We start from the raw sequence: 24,835 nt of genomic DNA, 5'->3' as shown, positions 1-24,835 counted from the left end.
CTTCATCCTGAAAAGTGTTAGCAAACAAATGTGTCAAAAGCTGTTTCCATTCAGACATTCCTGCATTGTGGAAGTGTGAGCTATCTTTGCAGAGACAGGAAATAGAGTTGTTTGAATGGACCTGCAGGTTTTGGTTGATGCAATAAGGTGAGAATTTGAATTGTGTCCCTTCCAGATACACAGAATTGAAGGTATTTACAGAACACCACATGAAGTAGTTTACCAATGTCTGACAAACTTCAAAGACTTCAAACACATGGAAGAAGAGGAGAAGGGAACAATATACAAAACCTCAGTCAGTCAGACAACAGCAGGAGGAAAATGAATCTCTTTTTATGGGTTTTAATTTGAAGGCCTGAGCTGATGATTGAAAAAGCAGGAGTTCAAATCCCACGCTGGTCTGTTGTGAATTTGAATTCTATTTTTTCTTTAAAAAAACATAAATCTGGAATTAAAAAGCCTCTGGGTTGGAATGATTCACTCCTGTCTACTAGTGCAAAGCCCGTGTGTGTCTCAGTTTGCTGTATTTATTAATGATTTAAGATGTTGTGGTAGAATGCAACATACCCAAGTTTACCAATGACACAAAAATAGGCAGCATTGTAAGCAGTGTAGCTGGAAGCATCAAATTACAAAGAGATATTAATATCTTAAATAAATGGTTAAAACTGTGGTAGTTAGATTTCCATGTCAGTAAAAAAGACGAGAACAGAGTACTTTATAAATGGTGAAAAGATAGAAACACTGGAGGTTCAAAGAGACTTTGGGGGGGTCCATGTCCATTTGAGTGCAGTGTAGATTTACCAGAATGATAACTGGACTCCAAGGGTTAAATTACGAGGTGATATTACACAAACTAGGGATTTATTGCCTGGAATTTAGGAGGATCAAGGTGATTTGTTCCAAGATGTAGAGATATTAAGGGGAACTGATGGCATAGTTTGGGAGAAACTATTTCAGCAGCTTGGGAACATAGGAACAGGAGTAGGCCATTCAGCCCATCGAGCCTGTTCCGCCATTCAATACAATCATGGCTGATCATCCACTTCAATGCCTTTTTCCCAGACTGAGCTTCCACAGCCCACTGGAGTCGAGAATTCCAAAGATTCACAACACTCTGAGCAAAGACATTTCTCCCCATCTCAGACCTAAGTGGCTTCCTCCTTATTTTGAAATTGTGTCCCCTGGTTCTCGACTCCCGAACCAAAGGAGACATCTTACCTGCATCTAACCTGTCTATCCCTTTTAGTATTTAGTATGTTTCAATAAGATCACCTCTCATTCTTCTAAACTCCAATGAGTATCGGCCCAACCTGTTCAACCATTGCTCATAAGACAACCCCTTCATCCCAGGAATCAGCCGAGTGAACCTTCTCTGAACTGGTTCCAATGCATCCAGGCCTGACCATTTATCCACTTTGAAAGTTGCCAAACACCTTAATATTTCCCTCTCACTCTGTTTATCCCATCCAATATTTCACACTCCTCCTCTTTAACTACAATATCTGCATCGTTCCCACTCTTTTATAAAGATGGAGACAAAGTATTCATTAAGAACCGTGCCCACATCTCCCAACTCCACAGGTAAACATTCAGCATAATTTTCATGCTTTTGTACTCAAAGTCTCTATTTATGAAGCCTAAGATCCCATATGCTTTGCTGCCTACTTTCTCAATATGTCCTGCCACCTTCAAAGATGTATGTACATGTATCCCCAGGTCTCTCTGTCCCTGCACACTCCCTAGAACTGGGCCATTAAGTCTATATTCCCTCTCCCTATCCCTTCTGCCCATCTCACATTTCCCTGTATTAAATTCCTTCTGACACTTGTCTGCCCATCCCACTCACCTATCTATGTCCTGTTGGAGTCGATTGGTGTCACCTTCACTGTTTGCATCTCCTCCAAGTTTGTTAACGGCAAATATTAAAATTTTACAAGAAGCACTGACTTTTGGGGAACACTGTTGTCTACCATCTTCCAGTCTGAAAAACAACCATTTACCACAACTCCCTGTTTTCTGTCCTTTCACCAATTTTTGATCCAAGCTGACACTGGCCCTCCTATCCCATGAGCCTCAGTTTTGTTAACCAGAATTTTATGTGCTACTTTGTCAAACGCTTTCTTCAAATCCATATAAAATCCATTGCATTCCCTTCATCAACCTTCTCTGTTACTTCATCAAATTCTTGCTGGCTTTCCCTAATGAACTCAAACCTCTCCAAGTGCCTGTTGATTTTTTTTCTCTTTCAATGATTTCTCCAATTGTCCTTTTGAAAGCTACTATTGAATCTGTCTCCACCACGATCAGACATTGCATTTCAAATCTGAAGCACTTGTGTGGAAAAAAAATCCTTTCCCTCATGTCCCCAATGTTTGTTTTTGCCAATCACCTTCAATCTGTGCTCTCTGGTTATCAATCCTTCAGCCATTGGAAACACTTTCTCTTTATTTCCTCCATCTAAAGCTTTCATGATTTGATACACCTTGATCAAATCTCCTTTTAATCTTCTCTGCTCTAAGGAGAACAAGCCCAGTTTCTCCAGTCTATCAGTGTAACTGTAATAATCTCATCCAGGAACCGTTCCAGTAAATCTCTTCTGTACATTCACCAAAGCCTCCATGTCTTTCCTAAAGTGTGGTTCCAGAATTGGACACAATACTGCAGCTGAGGACAAACTATTATTTTATAAATGTTTAGCATCACTTCCTGACTTTTACACTCTATACCTGTTTATAAAGCTCAGGATCCCATCGGCTTTATTAACCCATCAACAAAGGGGGAAATTCTACCAGAACAATTGATCAGTTCCCTTGGACATGAATCCGTGAGTCGTTCCAAGGCTGGCGGGAGAGTTTAGAGAGAACCCCAAACTGGTCATTTTTTGAAGCAGAAAACCATCAATGCATTGGCAGGGATATTAATAAAGCCCTTCGGAAGACAGGAGGAGGCCATTCGTCCCCTCGAGACTGTCCTGCCCATTCATTCAGGTCATGGCTGATTTGCTCCTTATCCACATTGAGCTGTCTTGGCTCCGAAAACATTAATACCCTTTCCGAACAAATCTCGACCGACAATCAGGAATTAATGTCACTGCCTGTTAATACTGGGGAATTCCTTCCCTAAACCTCTCCGTCTCTCTATCTCTCATTCCGGCTTAAAGACGTTCCTTAAAACTAACCTCTTTGACCAAACATTTGGTCATCACACTTAATCTCAACTTCTGTGGGTTTGGTGTCAGATTTTGTTTTAGAATGCACCCTGTGCAACGTCTTTGGGACTTTTTATTCCTCACCTTCTCCTTCACTCCGTCTCTCTCTCTCTCTCTCTCTCTCTCTCCCCCTTCCCCCCCCCCCATCTCCCCCTCTCGCTCTCTCTTCATCCCCCCACCCCCCTCTCTCTTTTTCTCCCCCTCACCCCCTCTTTCCCTCTCTCTCTCTTTATACCCCCTGCCCCTCTCTCTCTCTCTCTCTTTCTCCCCCTCACCCCCTGTCTCTCTCTCTATCTCTTTGAAAAATTCAGCGATGGGATAATGCTTTGAATGCCAAGGGGAGGTGGTTGGATTCTCTCTTGTTGCAGATGGTCATTGCCTGGCACTTGTGTGACGTGAATGTTACTTGTCACTGGTCGGTCCAAACCTGAATGTTGTCCGGGTCTCGGTGCATGTGGCTCTGGATTGCTTCATTATCTGAGGCAAAATACTGTGGATGCTGGAAATCTGGAAAGCATCGAGCTGAATCACTAACTCTGTTTCTCTCTCCACAGATGCTGCCTGACCTGCTCAGTATTTAAAGCACTTTCTGCTGGGATCTCAGTTGAAGATGGCTGGGCTGAGGACACTACCCTGATAAACTCCTGCAGTGATGTCCTGGGACTGAGATGATTGACCTCCAACAACCAAAACCATCTTCCATTGTGCTCGGTATGATTCCAACCAGTGGAGAGATTTCCCCCGATTCCCACTGACTTCAGTTTTACTCGGGCTCCTCGATGTCACACTCGTTCAAACGCTGCCTTGATGTTAAGGTCAGTCTCTCTTCCCAGTAGCAGACAGGAGTGAATCATTCCCTTTGACCCGTTGTACACTGAACAAGCTCTGCTTCTTCACAGCCTGATACAGGACTGTACACGGCCGATTAATGTAGCCCATCAAACACTCCCAGAGCAGGTTCAGCACAGCTTAGGAACAGAGTACAGTTCCTTCAACATTCTCTCTCTGTCTCTCCCTCCTGCTATGTCTGACACGAGGAGAGAGACAGAGGGAGAGAGGGTTAGTTATGAAGGCAGAGAGAGGGCTGTAGAGAGGGACAAAGTTGGAGAGAGAGAGGTTGTTGAGGTGGATGAAAAGGATAATGTAAGATATATTAATTTGATGTAATCCTTCACTGCTGTGTACACAAACATATAAGAGATAGATATGGAGAGAAAAAAAACATCAGGAGAGGGGGAAATGCAGACAATGTTGGGGCCCAGGCGTATACGTTTGATGATCCAGAAGGAATAGCCTCCATTTTAAACATCCAGCAAGCTATTCCACTGTGGGAGCCATCACACCCAAACAGGCATAGACACACACACAAACACACAGAAATACCCACACAATGATATTTGTTGTGCAAATTTCATGCTGGCTTATTGGTTAATTTTTAAATCTGTGATTGATAGATTCTTGTTAACCAAAGGTATGAAGAGATAAGGGGCAAAGGCAGGATATATGGTGTAAGTTACATCACAGATCAGCCAAGATCACATTGGATGCCGGAACAGGATTGTGGGGTTAAATTGCATCCTCCTCTTCCAATATCCCCTGTTAAATATCCTTCTTTCTCTTTTAGTCACCCTGTCAGTCTATGTCTCTCTGTTTCTCTCTTTCTGTCTCTATCGGACAGTGCAGAGTGAGATTCACTCTGTATCCACCCCATGATGTTCCTGCCCTGGGAGTGTGTGATGGGACAGTGCAAAGGGAAATTTACTCTGTGTCAAACCCAACATTGTGCTTAGCTTGGGAATGTTTAATGGGACAGTGTAACTGGAGATTTACTGTGTATCCCTGGAATTTTGAAGGTTCAGGTGTGATTTGATGATTGTTTTCAAGATAATAAGGGAAACTGATGGGGTGGACAGAGAGTAACAATTCCCACTGGCTGCAGAGTCTAGAACATGGGGGCATAGTCTAAAAATATAAACCTAGTCTAAAAACCTTTCAGGAGTGAAATGAAGAAACACTTCAACACACCAGGTGTGGTATCAGTTTGGAACTCTCTTCCACAAACAGCAATTGATGCTGAGACACTTGTTAATTTTTAAATCTGAGTTTGATAGATTTTTGTTAACCAAAGGTATTAAGGGGCAAAGATAGGTACATGGAGTTAGATCACACATCAGCCATGAGCTCATTGAATGACAGAACAGGGTTGAGGGGCCAAATGGCCTCCTCCTCTTTCTCTGTCCTACGCCCAATATCCTGCGATCACTCTCTGTGTCTTGGTCTCTGTCTCCCTCTTTGTCTCTCTTTCTGTCTGTCTGTCTGTCTGTCTCTCTCTCCTCTCATCTGTGGAAATCCACACACATCAGTCAGCCATTTTAGGTTCATTTTCAGTGGCCATTTTATGTTCCCACAACACTGGGACATTTATCGCTGTCTATCCCAAACCATCTCTCTTTGTCGTCTATTTGTGTTCTCCACACAGCTTATTGTCCCACCTAACCTAGTATCTCTCTCCTTTGCTCTGTCTCACTCACGCACTCTCCCCCCTCTCTCTCCCCCCCCATTTCTCTCTCCCCCCATTTCTCTCTTCCTCCCCCAAACCCCACCCCCCCCGCAATCTCTCTTTAAGTGTCCTGTTATCGCATCCTTTATTATAGATTCGACCATTTTCCCAATGACTGATGTTAGACGAACAGGTCTTTAGTTCCCTATTTTCTCCCTCCTTCCTTTTGTAAATAGTGGGGTTACATTTGCTACCTTCTAATCTGACTCTCTCACTCTGCCTCTCTCACACTGCCTCTGTCCCTCGCTATCTGTCTTTCCCCCCTCTCTCTCTCTCTATCTCTCCCTCTCTCTCTTTTTCTCTCTCTCGCTCGATCTCTACCTCTCTCTCTCTACCTCTGTCCACGTCTCAATTTGTGCCTCCCTCACACCATCTCTCCCTCTCTCTGTCTCTCTCTATCTTTCTGTCTGCCTCTCTCTCTCTGCCTCTCTCTCTCTCTGCCTCTCTCTCTCTCTCTCTCTGTCACTCCCTCTCTCTCTTTCGCTGCCTCTGTCCACGTCTGAGTTTGTGTCGACTCCACACCATCTCTCCCTCCCTCTCTCCCTCCCTCTCTCTCTCTCTTTCTCCCTCTCTCCCTCTCTCTCTCTGTCTCTGTCTCAGAGTTACAGCTCAGATGATTAACCTCTTTATCCATGTGTTATGAACACGGGACTTTGTCTCTCTCCCATTTTCCAGGATGTTGCCAGGACTGGAGAATTGTAGCTGTGAGGATAGGCAGGGGTTGTTGTCCTTGGAACAGAGAAGGCTGAGGGGAGATCTGATTGAAATGTACAAAATGTTGAGGGTCCTGGATAGAGTGGAGGTGAAGGGCAGAGAACCATAGCAGAAAGGTCAGTGACGAAGGGGCATAGATTTAAAGTGATTGGCAGAAAAATTAGAGGGGAGTTGAGGAAAATCTTTTTCACCCAGGGGGTCGCGATGGTCTGGAACTCACTGCCTGAAAGGGTAGTTGAGGCAGAGACCCTCAACTCATTCAGAAGGAGTCTGGATAGACACCTCAAGTGCGGTAAGCTGCAGGGCTCCAACCAAATGCTGGAAGGTGGGATTAGAATCGGTTGATCGTTTTTCGGCTGGCACAGAGAGGATGGGCCAAGTGGCCTCTTTCTGTGCCTTAAAATTTCTATGTTGCCCTCGCCAACTCTATTTTTCCCTCTGTTACACTCTGAATCCCAGTCTCTCCCTCTCTGTTACCCTCTGAATCCCAGACTCTCCCTCTCTGTTACCCTCTGAATCCCAGTCTCTCCCTCTCTGTTCCCCTCTGAATCCCAGTCTCTCCCTCTCTGTTACCCTCTGAATCCCAGTCTCTCCCTCTGTTACCCTCTGAATCCCAGACTCTCCCTCTCTGTTACCCTCTGAATCCTAGACTCTCCCTCTCTGTTACCCTCTGAATCCTAGACTCTCCCTCTCTGTTACCCTCTGAATCCCAGTCTCTCCCTCTATGTTTCCCTCTGAATCCCAGTCTCTCCCTCTCCATTACCCTCTGAATCCCAGTCTCTCCCTCTCTGTTACCCTCTGAATCCAAGACTCTCCCTCTCTGTTACCCTCTGAATCCCAGTCTCTCCCTCTCTGTTACCCTCCCGATCCCAGTCTTTCCCGCTCTGTTACCCTCTGAATCCCAGACTCTCCCTCTCTGTTACCCTCTGAATCCCAGTCTCTCCCTCTCTGTCTCTCTCTCCCTCCCTCTCTGTTTCTTTCTCTCTCGCTGTCTCTCTCTGTCTCTCAGTGTCTCTCCCTCTCTCTCTCTCTGCCTCTGTCCACACCTCTGTCTCTCTCACACCATCTCGCCCTCCCTCTCTCTGTCTCTCCCTCTCTCTATCTCTCTCTCTCTCTCTCCTTTTACTTTGTCTCTCCCTATCTCCCTTTCTCACCCTCTGTCCATGACTCTGTTTACATCTCTCTCATTCTCTGTCTCTGCCTATCTCCCTCTCTCTCTCTCTCTGTCTCAGTCCATGACTCCATTTGTGGCTCCCTTACACCATCTCTCCCACTCTCTCTGTCTCTCTCTCTGTCCGTCCATCTGTCTTTCCCTCCCTGTCACTCCATCTCTCTCCTCTCTCTGTCTCTCACTTTGTCCCTGTATCTGGCTTTCCCTTCCTGACACTCCCTCTCTCTCCTTCGCTTTCTGTCTCTGACACTCTCTCTGTCTCCCTCTCTGTCTCTCCGTCTCACTCCTTCTATCTCTGTCACTCCCGCTCTCTCTCTGTCTCTCGCTCTGTCCAACCATCTGTCTTTCCTTCTCTGTCTCTCCGTCTCTCTCCTTCTATCTGTCTCTCCATCTGTCTTTCCCTCTCTGTCTCTCCCTCTCTCTCCTTCTCTCTCTGCCTCTCTCTCTGTCTCTCTCTCTGTCCCTCCATCTGTCTTTCACTCTCTGTCACTCCCTCTCTCTCCTTCCATCTCTGTCTCTCTCTCTGTTCCTCCATCTGTCTTCCCCCCGCGTCACTCCCTCTCTCTCCTTCTATCTCTTTCTCTGTCTCTCTGTCTGTCCCTCAGTCTGTCTTTCCCTCTCTGTCACTCCCTCACTCTCCTATCTCTGTCTCTCTCTCTCTATCCCTCCATCTGTCCTTCCCTCCCTGTGACTCCATTTCTCTCCCTGTCTCTCTCTCTGTCACTCCATCTGTCTTTCCCTCTCTGTCTCTCCACACTCTCCTTCTATCTCTGTCTCTCTCACTCTCTGTCTTTCCATCTGTCTTTCCCTCTCTGTCTCTCCACACTCTCCTTCTATCTCTGTCTCTCTCACTCTCTGTCTTTCCATCTGTCTTTCCCTCCCTGTCACTCCCTCTCTCTCCTTCCATCGCTGCCTCTCTCTCTCTCTGTCTCTCCAACTGCCTTTCCCTCTCTGTCTCTCCAACCCTCTCCTTCTCTCTCAGTCTCTGCCTCTCTCTATCCCTCCATCTGTCCCTCCCTCCCTGTCACTCCATCTCTCTCCTCTCTCTCTCTCTGTCCCTCCATCTGCCTTCCACCCCCCATCACTCCCTCTCTCTCCGTCTCTCTCTCTCTATCCCTTCATCTGACCTTCCCTCCCTGTCACTCCATCTCTCTCCTTCTCTCTCCGTCTCTCACTTTGTCCCTCCATCTCTCTTTCCCTCTCTGTCTCTCCCTCTCACTCCTTTTATCTCTGTCTCTCACTGTGTTCCTCCATCTGTCTTTCCCTCTCTGTCTCTCCCTCTCTCTACTTCTCTCTGTCTCTGCCTCTCTCTCTGTCTCTATCTCTGCCCCTCCAGCGGTCTTTCCCTCTCTGTCTCTCCTTCTATCTCTGTCTGTCCATCTGTCTTTCCCTCTCTGTCTCTCCCTCTCTCTACTTCTCTCTGTCTCTGCCTCTCTCTCTGCTCCTCCATCGGTCTTTCCCTCTCTGTCACTCCCTCTCTCCTTCTCTCTGTCTCTCCCTCTCTCTCCTTCTCTCTCTCTCTGTCCCTCCATCTGTCTTCCCCCCCGACTCTCCCTCTCTCTCCGTCTCTCTCTTTCTATTCCTCCATCTGACCTTCCCTCCCTGTCACTCCATCTCCCTCCTTCTCTCTCTGTCTCTCACTTTGTCCCTCCATCTGTCTTTCCCTCTCTGTCTCTCCCTCTCACTCCTACTCTCTCTGTCTCTCACTGTGTCCCTCCATCTGTCTTTCCCTCTCTGTCTCTCCCTCTCTCTCCTTCTATCTCTGTCTGTCCATCTGCCTTTCCCTCTCTGTCTCTCCCCCTCTCTCCTACTCTCTGTCTCTGCCTCTCCCTCTGTCTCTCTCTCTGTCTCTGTCCCTCCATCTGTCTATCCCTCACTTGCACTCCCTCTCTCTCTCCTTCTATCTCTGTCTCTCTCTTTGTCCCTCCATCTGTCTTTCACTCTCTGTCACCCTCTCTCTCCTTCTCTCTCACTCTGTCCCTCCATCTGTCTTTCCCTCCCTGTCAATCCCTCTCTCTCCTTACATCTCTGCCTCACTCTCTCTGTCCCTCCATCTGTCTTTCCCTCTCTGGCTCTCCGTCTCTCTCCTTCTCTCACTGTCTCTGCCTCTCTCTCTGTCCCTCCATCTGTCTTTCCCTCCCTGTCACTCTATCTCGCTCCTTCTCTCTTTGTCTTACACTCTGTCCCTCCATCTGTCTTTCCCTCCCTGACACTCCCTCTCACTCCTTCTCTCTCTGTCTCTCTCTCTGCTATCACTGACACTAGGAGAGCGACAGAGGGAGGGAGGGTTAGATATGACGGCATAGAGAGGGCTGCAGTGAGGGACAAACGTGGAGAGAGAGAGATTGTTGAGGTGGATGAAGAGGATAATGTAAGATATATTAATGTGATGAAATCCTTCACTGCTGTGTACACAAACATATTTGAGATAGGTATGGAGAGAAAACGAACATCGGGAGAGGGAGGAATGCTGATGAATTTGGGGCCCAGGCGGTCACTTTTGATGATCCAGAAGGAATAGCCTCCATTTTAAATAGTCAGCAAGCTATTCCACTGTGGGAACCATCACACCCTCATGATATTGTTTGTGGAAATTTCATGCTGGCTTATTGGTTAACTTTTAAACCTGTGATTGATAGATTCTTGTTAAACAAATGTATTAAGAGATAAGGGGCAAAGGTAGGATATATGGTGTCAGTTTGATCACAGATCAGCCATGATCTCATTGAATGCCGGGACGGAGGTGTGGGGTTAAATTGCATCCTCCTCTTCCAATATCCCCTGTGAAATATCCTTCTTTCTCTCTCAGTCACCCTGTCAGTCTATGTCTCTCTGTTTCTCTCTTTCTGCCTCTCTCTCCATGTCTCTATCGGACAGTGTAGAGTGAGATTCACTCTGTATCCACCCCATGATGTTCCTGTCCTGGGACTGTTGGACGGGACAGTGTAGAAGGAGCAATACTCTGTATCTAATCCATGCTGTACCTGTCTGGGGAATGTTGATGGGAGAGTGGAAACAGAGAGGTCTGGGACCAGGGTCCTCATGGGGAGGACTTAATGGTGCCTCCTAATTGACCAGTTAGCAATATTGGTGCTCCAGGGATGAAAGGGACATTGGCTGAGTGGATACGACATTGGCTGAGAGAGTGGACAATGGTTGTTTCAGACTGGAGGGAGGTATACAGTGGAGGTTTATATTAGGATCACTGATCTTTTTGATATATACTAATGACTTGGACTTGTGTTTACAGGGCATAACTTCAATGTTTGCCAATGTTTGTGACATCTGCAATGTAATAAAAGGGAAAGGACTAGTAGCAGACTTCAGGAGGATAGAGGCAGTCTGGTGAAATGGAACACACAAGAACAAATGAATTAGGAGCAGGAGTAGGCCATTCGGCCCCTCGAGCCTGCTCTGCCATTCAATGGCTGATCTGATTGTGAACTCAACTCCACTTTCCTGTCTGTGTCCCATAACCCTTGACTCCCTAATTGATCAAAAATCTATCGAACTCAGCCTTGAATATATTCAATGATCCAGCCTCCACTGGTCTCTGGGGAAGAGAATTCCACAGACTGACCTCCCTCTGAGAGAAACACATTTCTCCTCAGCTCAGTTTTAAATGGAACGACCCTAATTTTTAAACTGTGTCCCCTCGTTCTAGTCTCCCCAACAAGGGGAAACATCCTCTCAGCATCCACCCTGTCCAGTCCCCTCGGGACCTGAGATGTTTCACTCAGATCACCTCTCATTCTTCTAAACTCCAGTGGGTATAGACCCAACCTGTTCAACCTTTCCTCATAAGATAATCCCTTCATCCCAGGAATCAGCCCAGTGAACCTTCTCTGAACTACTTCGAATGCAATTATAGAATTTCTTCAGTAAGGAGGCCAAAAGTGTCCACATTCCTGCAGACGTCGTCTAACTTATGCCCTGTACAGCTGTAACAACACTTCCCTACTTTCATATTCTATTCACCTTGCAATAAACAACAACATTCCATTTGCCTTCCTAATCACTCGCTGTAGCTACACGGTAACATTTTGTGATTCATGTACCAGGACACCCAGATCCCTCTGTACCGTACAGTTCTGCAGTCTCTCTCCATTTCAATAATATACTGATTTTTATTCTTCCTGCGAAAGTGGACAAGCTCACATTTTCCCACATTGTACTCCATCTGACAATGTTTTGCTCACTCACTTAACCTCTGGAAATCTCTTTGAAGACACTTTATGTCCTCTTGACAGCTTACTATCCAACCTATCATTGGACAGACACAGGGCAGGTTAACTTCAATGCTGAGAAATGTGAAGTGATGCATTTTGGAAGGAAGACTGAATGATATAAACTGAATGGTACAATGTTAGAATGGGTGACAGGACAGAGAGATCTGGGATTTCATCAATGTTCCCTGTTCTACCCAAAAGCTCAATTTGGGGCTTGGAATCTGTGAGTTGAATTTAGCTTCATCCTGAAAAGTGTTAGTAAACGTGTTGGGAAATGTGTCAGAAGCGGTTTCCATTCAGACATTCCTGCATTGTGGAAGTGTGAGCTATCTTTGCAGAGACAGGAAATAGAGTTGTTTGAATGGACCTGCAGGTTTTAGTTGATGCAATAAGGTGAGAATTTGAATTGTGTCCCTTCCAGACACTCAGAATTGAAGGTATTTACAGAACACCACATGAAGTAGTTTACCAATGTCTGACAAACTTCAAAGACTTCAAACACATGGAAGAAGAGGAGAAGGGAACAATATACAAAACCTCAGTCAGTCAGACAACAGCAGGAGGAAAATGAATCTCTTTTTATGGGTTTTAATTTGAAGGCCTGAGCTGATGATTGAAAAAGTAGGAGTTCAAATCCCACGCTGGGCTGTTGTGAATTTGAATTCTCTTTTTTTAAAAATAAGCATAAATATGGAATTAAAAAGCCTCGAGGTTGGAATGATTCACTCCTGTCTACTAGTGCAAAGCCCGTGTGTGTCTCAGTTTTGCTGTATTTATTAACGATTTAAAAGATGATGTGGTAGAATGCAACATACCCAAGTTTACCAATGACACAAAAATAGGCAGCATTGTAAGCAGTGTAGCTGGAAGCAAAACAATGCAAAGAGATATCTGAAGTGAATGGTTAAAACTGTGGTAGATAGATTTCCATGTCAGTAAAAAAAGACCAGAACATAGTATTTTATAAATGGTGAAAAGATAGAAACACTGGAGGTTCAAAGAGACTTGAGGGGTCCATGTCCGTTTGAGTGCAGTGTAGATTTACCAGAATGATAACTGGACTCCAAGGGTTAAATTACGAGGTGATATTACACAAACTGGGAATAATTCCCTGGAATTTAGGAGGATCAAGGTGATTTGATCAAAGATGTTGAGATATTAAGGGGAACTGATGGGGTAGTTTGAGAGAAACTATTTCGGCAGCTTTGGTATATAGGGACAGGATTAGGCCATTCAGCCCATCGAGCCTGCTCCGCCATTCAAGATGATCATGGCTGATCATCCACTTCAATGTGTTTTTCCCAGACTATCCTCATATCCCTTTATGTCATTGGTATTCAGCAATCTGTCAATCTCTGCTTTAAACATACTCAATGACTGAGCTTCCACAGCCCTCTGGGATAGAGAATTCCTAAGATTCACAACCCTCTGAGTAATGACATTTCTCCTCATCTCTGTACCAAGTGGCTTCCCCCTTATTTTGAAATTGTGTCCCCTGGTTCTAGACTCCTCAACCAGGAGAAACATCTTACTTACATCTACCCTGTCTATCTGTAATGTTCCCCAAGGGTCTCCACACAGCCTGTCTCCCCGTCCCCCTGCTTCTAAAGTGTCTCAGGGTCTCCTGGCACTTTCTATCTCTCTGCTTCTGTCTCTATCCCTCACTATCTCTCTGTTCTCTCTCCATTTCTATCTCTCCCTATATCTCTGTTACTCTACCTCTGTTCCTCTCTCTCTGTCTATCACTCTCTCCCACCATGTTGGTTATCACTGGGGGTTGAGTTAAATCACAGACAAAATAAACACTTCACCTGTCTGCCCCGGAATAAATAGCAAAATTTGTGGATATTTTATGTCTGTATTCAGACAATATAGACAGGAGTGTATATTATATGATGGGATGCTGCAAATCGATTTACAGTAGTACTGTCGGTAAAACAAATTAAAAAGAATTATTCACAAGTCTAGTCCAATTTAACGACAGATTTGACCCGATAAGGTAATAAATGCCAAAAGTCTGGAGTTTTTTGGAAAACGTTAAGCTTTACTCTGTCTGGCTTTCAGAAATTAAACATGACACATGCACTGCAAGATTAAAGATTATACATAGGTTAGGTTACATAGAATTTTGGAAGGACTAACAAGGCTAGGGAATATCCAATGAATGGTAGGATCATAGGAAGTACCGAGTGTCAGAGGGATCTTGGTGTACTTGTCCATAGATCACTGAAGGCTGCAGCGCAGGTAGACAAGGTGGTTAGGAAGGTATATGGGATACTTGCCTTTATTAGTTGAGGCATAGAATATAAGAACAGGGAGGTTATGATGGAGCTGTATAAAACACTGGTTAGGCCACAGCTGGAGTACTGTGTACAGTTCTGGGCACCACACTATAGGAAGGATGTGATTGCACTGGAGAGGATGCAGAGGAGATTGACCAGGATGTTGCCTGGGCTGGAGCATTTCAGCTATGAAGAGAGACTGAAAAGGCTGGAGTTGTTTTCCTTAGAGCAGAGAAGGCTGAGGGGGGACCTGATTGAGGTGTACAAAATTATGAGGGGCATTGATAGGTTAGATAGGAAGAAACTTTTTCCCTTAGCGGAGGAGTCAATAACCAGGGGGCATAGATTGAAGGCAAGGGGCAGGAGGTTTAGAGGGGATTTGAGGAAAAGATTTTTCTCCTGGAAGGTTATTGGAAGATTTGATGAAGGTTTACAAAATAATAAGGGAAACTGATAGGGTGGACTGAGAGTAAATATTCCCTTTGGCTGCAGAGTCAGGAACTTGGGGCATAGTCAAAAAATATAAACAGTGGCCACTTTGACTTCATCCCATCGTGTCGTATGTACATTCTGACAGGATTGCAGGTATAACTGTAGTCATAAAATTCAGCTGAAAATTGATCAGTTACATTGTTATTTCAGTCCATATTTACAGTACACACGGTACCTTACTGTTGTAATAAAGTCATATAGTGTCTATTCATCCCACTGGGGCAAAATGTCACTGGCTCAACATTCTCACCAAATACTAAAGCATTCCACAATGCAAGACTCACAAATTCAACACAAGTTTCCTTTTCTGAGTCTCGCTGGTCTGTTCTGATTCTCTGAGGGATTACTGATGCTTATCCTCCACATGAGCAATCGTCCTAATCCCGTGTGCCTGTCCTGCTCCCAAACCCGGCATCCACTTACAATAAGGCAAGTGATACAGGAGCGTCTCAGTGACTGAGGCAGGTGAGTCTTGAGGCTGAGCCGGGCACAGTGAGTGACCCGGGTTAATCCGACACTCCAGGGAATGTTTAAACGGAGCTTTAAACTGTATCTAACCTGTGCTGTACCTTCTCTGAGATTGTTCGATGGGGCAGTGCAGACGAAGAGAATTAATCCTTACCCATTTTAAACATGGAGAAGTTATTCCTTCAAGTATATATCCAAGAGATTGTTTTAAATGTGATGAGGGTTTCTGCCTCTACCATCCTTTAGAGTGTTAGAGAGATACAGCACTTATCTAGGCCCTTCGGCCCGCCCAGTCTGTGCCGGCCATCAACCACCCATTTTATACTAATCCTTTCAGGCAGTGAGTTCCAGACACCCACCAGCCACTGGGTGAAGAAACTATTAATGTGTTTCGTTCTGTTAAGTTTGATGTCAATGTTTCCCCAGGATGTTGATGCTGGGGGATTCAGTGATGGGATAATGCTTTGAATGCCAAGGGGAGGTGGTTGGATTCTCTCTTGTTGCAGATGGTCATTGCCTGGCACTTGTGTGACGTGAATGTTACTTGTCACTGGTCGGCCCAAGCCTGAATGTTGTCTGGGTCTTGGTGCATGTGGCTATGGATTGCTTCATTATCTGAGGCAAAATACTGTGGATGCTGGAAATCTGGAAAGCATCGAGCTGAATCACTATCTCTGTTTCTCTCTCCACAGATGCTGCTTGACCTGCTCAGTATTTCCAGTATTCTCTCCTGGGATCTCAGCTGAAGATGGTTGAGCCTCGGACACTACCCTGAGGAACTCCTGCAGTGATGTCCTGGGACTGAGATGATTGACCTCCAACAACCACAACCATCTTCCTTTGTGCTCGGTATGACTCCAACCAGCGGATTCCCACTGACTTCAGTTTTACTCGGGCTCCTCGATGTCACACTCGGTCAAACGCTGCCTTGATGTTCAGGTCAGTCTCTCTTCCCAGTTGCAGACAGGAGTGAATCATTCCCTTTGACCCATTGTACACTGAACAAGCTGTGTTTCTTCACAGCCTGATACAGGACTGTACACGGCCGATTAATGTAGCCCATCAAACACTCCCAGAGCAGGTTCAGCACAGCTTAGGAACAGAGTACAGTTCCTTCAACATTCTCTCTCTGTCTCTCCCTCCTGCTATCTCTGACACTAGGAGAGAGACAGAGGGAGAGAGGGTTAGTTATGAAGGCAGAGAGAGGGCTGTAGAGAGGGACAAAGTTGGAGAGAGAGAGATTGTTGAGGTGGATGAAAAGGATAATGTAAGATATATTAATTTGATGTAATCTTTCACTGCTGTGTACACAAATAGAAAGAGATAGATATGGCAGAAAAACACATCGGCAGAGAGGGAAATGTAGATGAAGTTGGGGCACAGGCAGATACATTTGATGATCCAGAAGGAATAGCCTCCATTTTAAACATCCAGCAAGCTATTCCACTGTGGGAGCCATCACACCCTCATGATATTGTTTGTGCAAATTTCTTGCTGGCATATTGGTTAATTTTTAAAGCTGTGATTGATAGATTCTTGTTAACCAAAGGTATTTAGAGATAAGGGGCAAAGGCAGGATATATGGTGTAAGTTACATCACAGATCAGCCAAGATCTCATTGAATGCCGGAACAGGATTGTGGGGTTAAATTGCATCCTCCTCTTCCAATATCCCCTGTTAAATATCCTTCTTTCTCTGTCAGTCACCCTGTCAGTCTATGTCTCTCTGTTTCTCTCTTTCTGTCTCTCTCTCTGTCTCTATCGGACAGTGTAGAGTGAGATTCACTCTGTATCCACCCCATGATGTTCCTGCCCTGGGAGTGTGTGATGGGACAGTGTAGAGGGAAATTTACTCTGTGTCAAACACAACATTGTGCTTGACTTGGGAATGTTTCATGGGACAGTGTAGTTGGAGATTTACTCTGTATCCCTGGAATTTTGAAGGCTCAGGTGTGATTTGATGATTGTTTTCAAGGTAATAAGGGAAACTGATAGGGTAGACAGAGAGTAACAATTCCCACTGGCTGCAGAGTCTAGAACATGGGGGCATAGTCTAAAAATATAAACCTAGTCTAAAAACCTTTCAGGAGTGAAATGAAGAAACACTTCAACACACCAGGTGTGGTATCAGTTTGGAACTCTCTTCCACAAACAGCAATTGATGCTGAGACACTTGTTAATTTTTAAATCTGCGTTTGATAGATTTTTATGAAACCTCTCTGTCACTCCCTCTCTCTTCTCCCATCTCTGCCTCTCTCTGTCTCTCCATCTGCCTTTCCATCTCTGTCGCTCTCACTCTCTCCTTCTCTCTCTGTCTCTCTCTCTCTCTCTCTGTCTCTCCATCAGTCTCCCCACCCATCACTCCCTCTCTCTCCTCCTATCTCTGCTTCTCTCTCTATCCCTCCATCTGTCCGTCCCTCCCTGTCACTCCATCTCTCTCTGTCTCTCACTCTGTCCCTCCATCTGTTTTTCCCTCCCTCTGTCACTCCCTCTCTCTCCTTCTATCTCTCTCTCTCTGTCGCTCTATCCCTCCATCTATCCTTCCCTCCCTGTCACTCCATCTCTCTCCTTCTCTCTTTGTCTCTATCTCCGTCTCTCCATCTGTCTTTCCCTTCCTGTCGCTCCCTCTCTCTCATTCTATCTCTGTCTCTCACTCTCTGTCTCTTCATCTGCCTTCCCAACCCCCTGACAATCCCTCTCTCTCCTTCCATCTCTGTCTCTGCATCTCTCTCTGCCTCTCTCTCTGCCTCTCTCTCTTTCCCTCCATCTGCCTTTCCCTCTCTGTCACGCCCACTCTCTCCGTCTTTCTCTGTCTCTCTCTCTCTCTATCCATCCATCTGTCCTTCCCTCTCTGTCACTCCTTCTCTCTCTGTCTCTCTCTCTCTGTCCCTCCATCTGTCTTTCTCTCCATGACACTCCCTCACTCTCCTTCTATCTCTGTCTTTCTCTCTGTCTCTCCATCTGTCTTTCCCTCTCTGTCTCTCCGTCTCTCTTCTTCTATCTCTGTCTCTGCCTCTCTCCTTCGATCTCTGTCTCTCTCTCTGTCCCTCCATCTATCCTTCCCTCCCTGTCACTCCATCTCTCTCCTTCTCTCTCTGTCTCTCACTCTCTCCCTCCATCTGTCTTTCCCTCTCTGTCTCTCCGTCTCTCTTCTTCTATCTCAGTATCTGCCTCTTCCTCTCTGTCTCTCTCTCTCTCTCTCTGTCCCTCCGTCTGTATTTCCCTTTCTGTCACTCCCACTCTCTCCATCTCTCTCTGTCTCTCTCTCTCTCCCTGCATCTGTCTTTCCCTCCCAGTCACTCCTTCTCTCTCCTTCTATCTCTGTCTCACTCTCTGTCCCTCCATCTGTCATTCCCTCTCTGTTGCTCCCTCTCTCTCCTTCTATCTCAGTCTCTCTCTCTGTTCCACCATTTGTCTTTCCCTTTCTGTTGCTACCTCTCTCTCCTTCTATCTCTGTCTGTCTCTCTGTTCCACCATTTGTCTTTCCCTCTCTGTCACTCCCACTCTCTTTCTCTCTGTCCCTCCATCTGTCTTTCCCCCCATGTCACTCCGTCTCTCTCCTTCTATCTCAGTCTCTGCCACTTCCTCTCTGTCTCTCTCTCTCTCTCTCTGTCCCTCCGTCTGTCTTTCCCTTTCTGTCACTCCCACTCTCTCCATCTCTCTGTCTCTCTCTCTCTCCCTGCATCTGTCTTTCCCTCTCTGTCTCTCCCACATTCTCCATCTCTCTCTGTCTCTCCATCTGACTTTCCCTTTCTGTCACTCCCTCTCTCTCCTTCTCTTTCTGTCCCTCACTTTGTCCCTCCATCTGTCCTTCCCTCCCTGTCACGCCATCTCTCTCCCTCACTTTGTCCCTCCATCAGTCTTTCCCTCTCTGTTGCTCCCTCGCTCTCCTTCTATCTCTGTGTCTCTCTCTGTTCCACCATTAGTCTTTCCCTCTCTGTCACTCCCACTCTCCTTCTCTCTGTCTCTCCCTCTCCCTCCTTCACTTTCTCGCCGTCCCTCCATCTGTCTTCCCCATCATGTCACTCCCTCTCGCTCCTTCTATCTCAGTCTCTCTCTCTATCCCTCCATCTGTCTTTCCTTGCTGTGACTCCCTCTCTCTCCTTCTATCTCTGACCCGCTCTCTCTCTGTCCATCTGTCCTTCCCTCTCTGTCTCTCCCTCTCTCTCCTTCTCTCTCTGTCTCTCCATCTGTCTTTCCCTCCCCATCACTCCCTCTCTCTCCTTCCATCTCTGCCTCTTTCTCTGTCTTTCCCTCCCAGTCACTCCTTCTCTCACCTTCCATCTCTGTCTCTCTCTCTGTCCCTCCATCTGTCTTTCCCTCTCTGTTGCGCCCTCTCTCTCCTTCTATCTCTGTCTCTCTCTGTCTGTCCCTCCATCTGTCTTTCCCTCTCTGTTTCTCCCTCTCTCTCCTTCTATCTCTGTCTCTCTGTCTGTTCCACCATTTGTCTTTCCCTCTCTGTCACTCCCACTCTCTTTCTCTCTGTCTCTCCCTCCCCCTCCTTCTCTCTCTGTCTCTCACTTTGTCCCTCCGTCTGTCTTTCCCTCTCTGTTGCGCCCTCTCTCTCCTTCTATCTCTGTCTCTCTCTGTCTGTCCCTCCATCTGTCTTTCCCTCTCTGTCTCTCCCTTTCTCTCCTTCCATCTCTGCCTCTCTCTCTCTCTCTGCCCATCCATCTGTCTTTCCCTTTCTGTCACTCCCTCTCTCTCCTTCTCTTTCTGTCCCTCACTTTGTCCCTCCATCTGTCCTTCCCTCCCTGTCACGCCATCTCTCTCCCTCACTTTGTCCCTCCATCAGTCTTTCCCTCTCTGTTGCTCCCTCGCTCTCCTTCTATCTCTGTCTCTCTCTCTGTTCCACCATTAGTCTTTCCCTCTCTGTCACTCCCACTCTCCTTCTCTCTGTCTCTCCCTCTCCCTCCTTCACTTTCTCGCCGTCCCTCCATCTGTCTTCCCCATCATGTCACTCCCTCTCGCTCCTTCTATCTCAGTCTCTCTCTCTATCCCTCCATCTGTCTTTCCTTGCTGTGACTCCCTCTCTCTCCTTCTATCTCTGACCCGCTCTCTCTCTGTCCATCTGTCCTTCCCTCTCTGTCTCTCCCTCTCTCTCCTTCTCTCTCTGTCTCTCCATCTGTCTTTCCCTCCCCATCACTCCCTCTCTCTCCTTCCATCTCTGCCTCTTTCTCTGTCTTTCCCTCCCAGTCACTCCTTCTCTCACCTTCCATCTCTGTCTCTCTCTCTGTCCCTCCATCTGTCTTTCCCTCTCTGTTGCGCCCTCTCTCTCCTTCTATCTCTGTCTCTCTCTGTCTGTCCCTCCATCTGTCTTTCCCTCTCTGTTTCTCCCTCTCTCTCCTTCTATCTCTGTCTCTCTGTCTGTTCCACCATTTGTCTTTCCCTCTCTGTCACTCCCACTCTCTTTCTCTCTGTCTCTCCCTCCCCCTCCTTCTCTCTCTGTCTCTCACTTTGTCCCTCCGTCTGTCTTTCCCTCTCTGTTGCGCCCTCTCTCTCCTTCTATCTCTGTCTCTCTCTGTCTGTCCCTCCATCTGTCTTTCCCTCTCTGTCTCTCCCTTTCTCTCCTTCCATCTCTGCCTCTCTCTCTCTCTCTGCCCATCCATCTGTCTTTACCTCTATGTCTCTCCCTCTCTCTCCATCTAGCTCTGTCTCTCTCTCTCTGTCTTTCCATATGTCTTTCCCTTCCTGTCACTCCCTCTCTCTCCTTCCATCTCTGCCTCTCTCTCTCTGTCCCTCCAACTGCCTTTCCCTCTCTGTCTCATCCACACTCTCCTTCTCTCTCTGTCTCTGCCTCTCTCTCTGTCTCTCTGTCTCTCTCTCTCTATCCCTCCATCTGCCTTTCCCTCCCAGTCACTCCCTCTCTCTCCTTCTATCTCTTTCTCTCTCTCTGTCCCTCCATTTGTCTTTCTCTCTCTGTTGCTCCCTCTCTCTCCTTCTATCTCTGTCTCTCTCTCTGTTCCACCATTTGTCTTTCCCTCTCTGTCACTCCCACTCTCCTTCTCTCTATCTCTCCCTCTCCCTCCTTCACTTTCTCACCGTCCCTCCATCTGTCTTTTCCCCCATGTCACTCCCTCTCTCTCCTTCTATCTCTGACCCTCTCTCTCTCCGTCCGTCTGTCCTTCCCTCCCTGTCCCTCCATCTCTCTCCTTTTATCTCTATCTCTCCATCTGTCTGTCCCTCTCTGTCTCTCCCTCTCTCTCCTTCTCTCTCTGTCTCTCACTTTTTCCCTCCGTCTGTCTTTCCCTCCCTGTCACTCCCTCTCTCTCCTTCTCTCTCTGTCTTTCTCTCTGTCTCTCCATCTGTCTTTCCCTCCCCATCACTCCCTCTCTCTCCTTCCATCTCTGTCTCTCCATCTGTCTTTCCCTCCCCATCACTCCCTCTCTCTCCTTCCATCTCTGTCTCTCCATCTGCCTTTCCCTCTCTGTTTCTCCCAATCTCTCCTTCTCTCTCTGTCTCTGCCTCTCTCTCTGTCTCTCTCTCTGTCCCTCCATCTGTCTTTCCCTCTCTGTCTCACCCTCTCTCTCCTTCTATCTCTGTCTCTCTCTCTCAATCCCTCCATCTGTCCATCTGTCCTTCCCTCCCTGACACTCCCTCTCTCTCCTTCTCTCTCTGTCCCTCCATCTGTCTTTCCCTCCCAGTCTCTCCCTCTCTCTCCTTCTATCACTGTCTCTCTCTCTCTGTCTTTCCATCTGTCTTTCCCTTCCTGACATTCCCTCTCCCTCCTTCCATCTCTGCCACGCTCTCTCTCGTTCTGTCTCTCCAACTGCCTTTCCCTCTCTGTCTCTCCTTCTCTCTTTGTCTCTGCCTCTCTCTCTGTCTCTCTCTCTGTCCCTCCATCTGTCTTTCCCTCTCTGTCTCTCCCTCTCTCTCCTTCCATCTCTGTCTCTCTCCCTCTTTCTCTCCATCTCTCTTTCCCTCCCAGTCACTCCCTCTCACTCTTTCAATCTCTGTCTCCCCCTCTCATCTCCTTCTATCACTGTCTCTCTCACTGTCTTTCCATCTGTCCTTCCCTCCCTGTCACTGCCTCTCTCTCCTTCCATCTCTGCCTCTCTCTCTCTCTGTCTCTCCAACTGCCTTTCCCTCTCTGTCTCTCCCAATCTCTCCTTCTCTCTCTGTCTCTGTCACTGTCTGTCAATCCCTCCATCTGTCCATCCGTCCTTCCCTGCCTGACACTCCCTCTCTCTCCTTCTCTCTCTGTCTCTCTCACTGTCTTTCCATCTGTCATTCCCTCCCTGTCACTCCCTCTCTCTCCTTCCATCTCTGCCCCTCTCTCTCTCTGTCTCCAACTGCCTTTCCCGCTCTGTCTCTCCCTCTCTCTCCTTCCATCTCTGTATCTCTCTCTCTATCTCTCCATCTCTCTTTCCCTCCCAGTCACTCCCTCTCACTCTTTCAATCTCTGTCTCCCCCTCTCTCTCCTTCTATCATGTCTCTCTCACTGTCTTTCCATCTGTCCTTCCCTCCCTGTCACTGCCTCTCTCTCCTTCCATTTCTACCTCTCTCACTTTTTCTGTCTCTCCAACTGCCTTTCCCTCTCTGTCTCTCCCTCTCTCTCCTTCTCTCACTGTCTCTCTCACTGTCTTTCCATCTGTCCTTCCCTCTCTGTCTCTCCCTCTCTCTCCTTCTATCTCTTTCTCTCTCTGTCAATCCCTCCATCTGTCCATCCGTCCTTCCCTGCCTGACACTCCCTCTCTCTCCTTCTCTCTCTGTCTGTCTCTCTGTCCGTCCATCTGTCTTTCCCTCCCTGTCTCTCCCTCTCTCTCCTTCTACCACTGTCTCCCACTCTCTGTCTTTCCATCTGTCATTCCCTCCCTGTCACTCCCTCTCTCTCCTTCCATCTCTGCCCCTCTCTCTCTGTCTCCAACTGCCTTTCCCTCTCTGTCTCTCCCAATCTCTCCTTCTCTCTCTGTCTCTGCCTCTCTCTGTCTCTCTCTCTATCCCTCCATCTGTCTTTCCCTCTCTGTCTCTCTCTCTATCTCTCCATCTCTCTTTCCCTCCCAGTCACTCCCTCTCTCTCCTTCAATCTCTGTCTCTCCCTCTCTCTCCTTCTATCACTGTCTCTCCATCTGTCTCTCCATCTGTCTTTCCCTCCCCATCACTCCCTCTCTCTACTTCCATCTCTGCCTCTCTCTCTGTCTCTCTCTCTGTCCCTCCATCTGTCTTTGCCTCTCTGTCTCTCCCTCTCTCTCCTTCTCTCTCTGTCTCTCTCTCTCTATCTCTCCATCTCTCTTTCCCTCCCAGTCACTCCCTCTCTCTCCTTCAATCTCTGTCTCTCCCTCTCTCTCCTTCTATCACTGTCTCTCCCTCTCTGTCTTTCCATCTGTCTTTCCCTCCTTGTCACTCCCCCTCTCTCCTTCCATCTCTGCCCCTCTCTCTTTCTCTCTGTCTCTCCAACTGCCTTTCCCTCTCTGTCTCTCCCAATCTCTCCTTCTCTCTCACTCTGTCCCTCCATCCATCTTTCCCTCCCTGTCACTCCCTCTCTCTCCTATCTCTGTCTTTCTCTCTGTCTTTCCATCTGTATTTCCCTCCCTATCACTCCCTCTCACTCGTTTCATCTCTGCCTCTCTCCCTGTCCCTCCGTCTGTCTTCCCACCCCACCCATCACTCCATCTCTCTCCTTCTATCTCTGACTCTGTCTCTCTGGCCCTCCATCTGTCTTTCGCTCCCTGACACTCCCTCTCTCTCCTTCAATCTCTGTCTCTCCCTCTCTCTCCTTCTATCACTGTCTCTCCCTCTCTGTCTTTCCATCTGTCTTTCCCTCCTTGTCACTCCCCCCTCTCCTTCCATCTCTGCCCCTCTCTCTTTCTCTCTGTCTCTCCAACTGCCTTTCCCTCTCTGTCTCTCCCAATCTCTCCTCTCTCTCTCACTCTCTGTCTCTCTCTCTGTCCCTCCATCTGTCTTTCCCTCCCCATCACTCCCTCTCTCTACTTCCATCTCTGCCTCTCTCTCTGTCCCTCCATCTGTCTTCCCACCCCCACCCCATCACTCCATCTCTCTCCTATCTCTGTCTCTCTCTCTCTATCTCTCCATCTCTCTTTCCCTCCCAGTCACTCCCTCTCTCTCCTTCAATCTCTGTCTCTCCCTCTCTCTCCTTCTATCACTGTCTCTCCATCTGTCTGTCCCTCTCTGTCTCTCTCTCTCTCTCTCCTTCTCTCTGTCTCTCACTTTGTCCCTCCGTCTGTCTTTCCCTCCCTGTCACTCCCTCTCCTTCCATCTCTGCCTCTCTCTCTGTCTCTCCATCTGTCTCTCCCTCTCTCTCCTTCTTTCACTGTCTCTCTCTCTCTGTCTTTCCATCTGTCTGTCCCTCCCTGTCACTCCCTCCCACTCCTTCTATCACTGTCTCTCTCTCTGCTATCACTGACACTAGGAGAGAGACGGAGGGACGGAGGTTTAGATATGAAGGCAAAGAGGGCTGGAGAGAGGGACACACTTGGAGAGAGAGAGAATGTTGAGTTGGATGAAGAGGATAATGTAAGATATATTAACTTGATTTAATCCTTCACTGCTGTGTCCACAAACATATTTGAGATAGGTTTGGAGAGATAGAAAACATCGGGAGAGGGAGGAATGCAGATGAAGTTGGGGCCCAGGCGGACACTTTTGATGATCCAGAAGGAACAGCCTCCATTTTAAATATTCAGCCAGCTATTCCACTGTGGGAACCATCACACCCTCATGATATTGTTTGTGGAAATTTCATGCTGGC

This window comes from Heterodontus francisci, unplaced genomic scaffold (assembly GCF_036365525.1).
Source record: "Heterodontus francisci isolate sHetFra1 unplaced genomic scaffold, sHetFra1.hap1 HAP1_SCAFFOLD_249, whole genome shotgun sequence".
Lineage (NCBI taxonomy): Eukaryota > Metazoa > Chordata > Chondrichthyes > Heterodontiformes > Heterodontidae > Heterodontus > Heterodontus francisci.
Note: the sequence above shows the minus strand (reverse complement) of the source record.